Source organism: Phyllostomus hastatus, unplaced genomic scaffold (assembly GCF_019186645.2).
Source record: "Phyllostomus hastatus isolate PE091 unplaced genomic scaffold, TTU_PhHast_1.1 phas_contig_16, whole genome shotgun sequence".
Lineage (NCBI taxonomy): Eukaryota > Metazoa > Chordata > Mammalia > Chiroptera > Phyllostomidae > Phyllostomus > Phyllostomus hastatus.
In genome coordinates this window covers 27947135-27954154 of record NW_025333643.1, presented here as the reverse complement: position 1 = coordinate 27954154, position 7020 = coordinate 27947135, and the positions used below count along the sequence as shown (strand labels likewise).

General features: G+C 33.1%; 1 non-coding gene across 1 annotated transcript; it reads right to left on the bottom strand.

The window, feature by feature from the left end:
• Window positions 1–4702: 4702 nt before the first annotated feature.
• On the bottom strand, window positions 4703–4809 carry LOC123814608. Its single transcript, XR_006784944.1, has one exon. It is a non-coding gene; the product is annotated as a U6 spliceosomal RNA (small nuclear RNA).
• Window positions 4810–7020: the final 2211 nt, after the last annotated feature.

Sequence of the window (7020 nt, the reverse complement as noted above, 5' to 3'; positions counted from 1 at the left end):
TTATAATTATTAATTTATATTTGAAAGAAAACAATACTCTTCCTGTAAGTCTCCCTCATGTGTCATTTGTGGATTGGGTCACATGACTCTGTTGGGTGCAAAGGAGGATGGGAATATCAATATATGGTGTTTCAGTGTCTACAGTGAAAAATAGGCTCTGCCAACAAGGAAGAAGGAGTGGGACTGGTGATTAGTTTGGCAAAATTTTACAAAGAAGTTATAGCATGATTGTCACAGTGACAAAAGAAAAAAAATTTTCATTTCCCAAAAGATAGAATGTAGAGCAATTTGTGACCAAGTAGGACAGCCTAACTGAGAATGACAAAGGAATGAAAATGACATCAAGTGTTTTAAGCTGTGTAGTCAAGCCAATATAATAAAATGGATACTGTAGAGAACTCAGGAGGGTCCACTATGTTAATGAATATTATTACTCATAATAGTATCACTTAACTGGTATTAAAAAATCACATAGGCAGAAAACTGTACTTGAACAACAATTAAAATTAAAAAAAAAAATTACACAGTGCCAGTATCTCATCATCTCATTTAGTTTTCTCTTTCATGCTTTTGATGATATACTTTAAGTAACTTCTTTCCATACAAGGTAATGAGCTCACTTTGGGGAACATTATATCTGAGGTGACACCTGGACACCCTGGAGGAAAATGAAGACAGAAACTGTGGCTTGTAGCCAAGATGAGGACTAAAGGGAGGTGCCTAGAAGTCAGTCATTCACAAGGCACTTAACCCAGGTATGGTCTACTAGCCTAGAGTTCCAAGTAGGGAAATAAAGTCATTTCCACATAATGAATAAATTCTACAAGAGTCAGGCTATTTATGGGAGAGTTTTAGTGAAAAGGAAAAAAATGTGACATGAACTTTTGGTAATAGTACGTGTGTCCCGAAACATGTCTTCTTTTATTTTGAACAGTGCACTTTCAATTAAAGAAAATAAGCCCAAAATGTCTGCTTAATTGGCTTGACATTGCTCATTCCCTCATTTTGAGTATTTGTATGGTGAAAAAGAAAGCAACACTCTGAACAAATTCACATCTGTCTCCACAATGGAGCTTTTCATTTCTAGATCATTCATAGTATCCATGAATACTGAATCCACAAATGTCACACTTCCCTTTGTCTACACATATGGTAGTGATATAATAATCTAATTGTGAACTTACTGAACCAAATCTCATGAGATTTTTTCCCAAATCTCACACTAATACCATTTTGTTCCATTAACTTTTACAATCTCCTGGCATTTGATAAATTCTGAATTGTACCAGTACCTGAATATAACAGTCTTATGTGACTAGAAGCAAATGGAACTTATTCCCCTAATACTTCAATAATAGTATAGATAAAAGGCAGGGATGCAAATTACCTGACAATTTTAGAAACAAAAAAAAAACTGTGCCTTAATCTACATTTATCTAAACGGCTGCTTAGAAAATGTAGTAAGTGAATTCTATATTCTAAAATGATTAAATGTACTTCTCTGGCAAGATTTGTGTGTCCAGACTTTGTCATTTTATTTTCACCAACAGTGCCTCGAATTTTCTATCTTATCTATCACAAAGTACACTGAGGTGTGGAGAGGGATGTGTAATGGTTAAGTCTAAAATAGATTGGGCAAATTGAATTTGTGGAGAAGGTAAAATTGAAGGTCTGATAGCAGGAGGCTCCAAGTCTTGTTCTGATTAAGAAGGAAGCAGAAAACATTTCTCCACTTGGAGTCCCACAATGTGATAAGCTGCACATAAGCTCCAGTCACCCACATGATTTGATCACCCACCAGTACCAATTACTTCATAGAACTAAGATTTGATTGGGCCAAGTGGGAGAGCTGTCAGTAGCAGGAAATCATTCATTAGAGAGAAAAATATATAGAATAGCAATGAAAATAAACATAATGCTATAGAAATTATCCCTGACAAGTAGGATAAGGTTCACTTGAACATTCTTAAGAGCTCACACTTCGAGGTATTTCTGTTTTGTTTAAGAGGAGAAACAATTTTTGGATCTTAATTTTCCCATTTCATTTCACCATATGAAGTTATGCATATTGTTATAAAAATAAAACTAAATTAGGATGTATAAAAATTTAAGTCATTCTAATTTAAAAGTAATTATGCTTTGTTTTCACTCATAAGTATATAAAATCATATAATAATTCACTTTTAATTACTCCAATAATTCAGATTCTGTACTTTAAATATCTTTTTATAGTATTTTTACACAAACAATTTGTTTAGGTTTCATTTGGAATATTTTATTGAGATAGGAGTTACAAGATTAAATTAACCATTCACTATATTTACTATTATTTTTGTATTTAATTAAAAATCCTAAACATTTTCTTCCTTACAATTGTTTTAGTTTTAAACAAGCATCAGTGACTCAAAGAGCATAATTATATAGTACATTATTATCAGTACGGTACATAAACAACTATTTTAAGCGGTATGAAAACATTGGAAAATAAAGAATGATTGAAGATATAAGTAAGCAAATACTGTTTTTTTCCCTCCTTTGATTATTTTCTGGTATTTTCTCTTACCTATAAAAGGGAATCTAAATGCTATATCACATGGTATTATATAAAGACAAATACAGATATATCACAAAGATAAAAATAGATAGTCTGAATATGCAATTTAATGTTAATTACTCATTTCACTTTTCATGTACATCAGATCACTGATATGTTCTCAAAGTTCTATAATTATAGGGAAAAGTATGTGAATTTTCAAAGATTTAGATCAACTATCAATTCATCATTAAGTTTTTAAAATTATTTGACTTTAAAAAAATGTAAAAGCTCATTGATAAATATTAACAGTATTAGTTATTATTTTTAACACTTTTAAATTTCATCCCCCAAGGGTGTCCAACCCATGGCCCAGGATGACTATGAATGAGGTCCAACAAAATCATAAACTTACTTAAAACCTTTTTTTCTCATCAGTTTTTCATCAATGTTTGAGTATTTAATGTGTGGCCCAAGACAACTCTTTTTCTTTCAGTGTGGCCCAGAGGTGCCAAAAGGTAGGACACTCCTGGATTTCATGTTCTTCCTGAATTAGGCTTGTGTTCAGTTAATATTGATTATGGGCTTTATAAACTTATTTACGGATTATTCATTTTCTTCTTGAAGAGTGTTAATAATGCTTTTTGACACAGAATCAAGTATTATAGCTTTCTTTGTATGTACTTAGATTATGATTTTACCAATTTTTTTTAATTTAAATGTCTAGTTACTTTTTATTGTGTATCAAATTGTTTCAGATTCCACCAGTACTTCATCTGTGTATTAATTGTAATCTAGGTGGTTTTGGTAATTTTCAAAGGACAAAGATGAAAGTCTTTACTCAAAATACTTTTTATTATTCAATTAAACCTTTATTTTAATTGCTTTTGAGAAACTTCAAGTTAGCAAATCATGAGACAGATGGTCTTGTTTGTTCTCTCAAAATTTAAAATCAAGCAAAAAATTAAAAAATCTTTTAATCATGTGATTTTCCTTTATTCCCAGGTAATGTGTCCACAAATGAATTTTATGAGATATGCTAAATTTTATATTATCACTATTCTTTTATAAGCAATGTTTTCTAGTTTTTCCAGCCTATCAGAATCACATTTTTTATTAAAATAAAAACTTCTTGAGTAAAGTTATATTTCCAATGAATAAGCCCAGGATCTTCTCTATGATGCAACACTTTAACAATAATTTTGCACTGAATCTTACTGAGGTTCAGTATGAAGGATCATGTTTCTACTAATTGATAATGCAAACAGATATAAATTGAGTTACAAACCTCTCTTACAGCATTCCTAATTCAACAGTGTTTAGAAAAATTGAGTAAAGTAACAGTTAAGCAGCTTAACTATTAAATAGACCATGGATGACATTTTTATAGTTTTTTTTAATGAAAAAGTAGGCAATTTTGCTTACTTTTTTAAATAAAAAAAGGCAATTTTACTTGCTTGTTTTTTATTAGGTTCCACTTATAGGTGACATCATATGGTATTTGTCAGTCATATGGTATTTGGCTTATTTCACTTAGCATATGTTTTCCCATACAGTTGATTCTCTTTTAATGTTAGTGCTGGGTTTTTTTTTTAGCCATGCAGAAGCTTTTTATTTTGTTGAGGTCCTATTTATTTATTTTTTCCTATATGTCCCTTGCTCTAGGGGACATATTGGTGAAAATATTACTGCATGGAATATTTGAGATTTTCCTGTCTATGTTTTCCTCTAGAACTTTTATGGTGTCATGACTTATATTTAAGTCTTTTATCCATCTTGAATTTATTTTTGTGTATGGTTTAAGCTGGTGATTGAGTTTCATTTTTTTGTATGTAGCCATCCAGGTCTCCCAAAACCGTTTGTTGAAGAGGCTATTTTTACTCCATCTTGTGCTGCTGCCCTCTTTGTCAAATATTAATTGCCAATAGAGACTTGGGTTTATTTCTGAGCTCCCTACTCTGTTCCATTGGTCTATGTGTCTGTTCTTATGCCAGAAAGAGGCTGTTTTGATTACAGTGGCCTTGTCATACAGTTTGATATCAGGTATTATGATTCCCTCCCATTTTATTCTTCTTTCTCAAAATTGCTGCAGCTATTGGGGGTCATTTATGGTTCCATATAAATTTTTGAAATGTATGTTCTATATCTGTGAAATATGTCATTGGTACTAAAAATATAAAATACTTCATGAATTTGTGTGTCATCCTTATGCAGGGGCCATGCTAATCTTCTCTGTAGTCTTCCAATTTTAGTATATGTGCTGCTGAAGTGAGCACTTAATACTAGTAGTTTTAATCATCATAATCAAACAATGTACAATGATGTCTAAAAATAGTAAAACAACTTTCATCCATGACTATCTTGCTATCATGGAATAATCATGAAATATACACTTATGGGATAATTGAATAATGAGAGTAAATGAAAGGCAATATATATGAGACAGGGCAAACTTGTCCAAAATTTGATGGGGAAGAAGGTGGTATGAAAGAATAAAGTGTGGGATAATTTGTTTTTTTTATGAAAAAAATTGTTTGCTGTTGTTCAAGTACAGTTGTCTCCATTTCCCCCTACCACTATGCCCAACTTCACCCAGGCCCACCCCCCACCCTCAATCCTACCCTTTGGTTTTGTCTATGTGTCCTTTATGCCTATTCCTTGATGACCTTTCCCCTTTCCCCGCCATTATTCCTGTGCCCCGCCTTCTCTGGTTACTGTCAGTTTGTTCTTTATTTCAATGTCTCTGGTTATCATAACTCTTTAGCTCTTTCAGGGTCTGCTCAGAACATGAGACAATCAGTGCACTGTACTTCATGCCTAAGTGTCATGGACTTCTGTACTGCCAAGTCAAAAAGAAAGTTTGTTGTCCTTCATGGAGGAAGATAAGATTGCATAACAATAATAGCCACCAACATGTAAATAGTATTTATTATGTTCTAACAATTGTCCTAGGTCCTTAACAGTTAGTAACTATTTATTCCTAGAATGACACTATGAGATAAATACTATTGTTAATCTCTATTTAATAAATGAGGAAAGTGCAGCAGAGTGGTTGGATAACATACTTAAAGTGAGGTAACTAAAAAGTGGCAGAGCTGGACATCAAACTCAACATTTTGGGTCTATATTAAGAATCCCCACTAATCTGCAAATATTACACTGTGAGGGTAAATAAGAAAAATGAAAAGAATGACAGAAAGAAAAACAAGAAAAATAGAAGGAAGGAAGGATAGAAGGAAGACAGAGACAGACAGATGGAACAGAAAGAATTAGAGAGGGAGAGAGGGAGGAGAAAGAGAGAGAGTACCTTAGAAATGAGATTAGAAGTTCATAGAATTCAGAAATGCTCTGCAGTTGTGCTGATCTTAAGAAGACCAGAGTGTGACTGTAGTCAATTCAGTTTTCCTGGATTTGGAGAATGGTACTAGGAAAGCAAGTGTGAAAAGGTGATATACAAAAAAAAGTGATGACAATCAACTGCATTGTAAATATGTGAGGAAAAACAGTTCAATGAAGGAAAGATGTCTATTTAGATCTAGAGAAAAGTAAGTAAATATTATCTAATATTTTAAACCCATGTAGGCTATGGCAAGGTAGCAGTAGTAGCCTGGTATGTTTCTGCTATGCTGAAGGCTAGCATAGATGGCTGCATGACTTCAATTACTTTTGCTAAAGTTATATGCTCACCATTCAGTTCATCATTCATTTATCCACACCCTCTAGATTTTTGTTACTTACAGTATATAGTCTGTGGAGTAGCAGCATGGTCATGACTTGGACTTTATTAGAAATTCAGAGTCTCAGGCCCTATTCCAGAACTTCTGAATCAGAAATTGCATTTTGACAGGATGATTCAGTAGGCATGTAAAATGATAGGGACTGGGGAGAATGGGTCACAAGATAAAGATGGTCTCTGTCTATGCCCTTTACCATTGAATTTCCAGTGCCTAGGCCAGGTATTTATACATAACCAATGTTGCCACACTTTTTCTTTTAGTGAATAAATTTCAACCACTATTAGTCACACTTCAAGTCTGAAAACCAACCTTGGTTTCTTTCTTGACTACCTCAATTCATAGCTCTTCTCTGCTAAAATCATGCAGACTCATTGAATGTGTATCTCAGCTGGTACTGCTTAATATAATGCCATATTTTGTTGGCTATCTTTCCATGTGCATTAGCCATTGTATGTATGACATCTTTTCAACTAAAGTGAAACCTCCCTGATGGTAGGGATTATATATATTTCTTCTAAAGTAGACTGTTAAACACCTGGTTATAGTCAAAGTTATCTAGAACATGCATACTCATGCAGGACAGCTCATAAGCAAACTAAAAAGACCTGTATACTGCAAGGTATAGCAATAAAGTATGAGCCTAGGTGCTAAGCTGACCTGGGGTCAATTCTGACTTCCACTATTAAATGCATTAGATGTTTAAGCTTTCTCGGCTCTATAAGTTCCTGTCTTTAGGATGGAGATAATGGT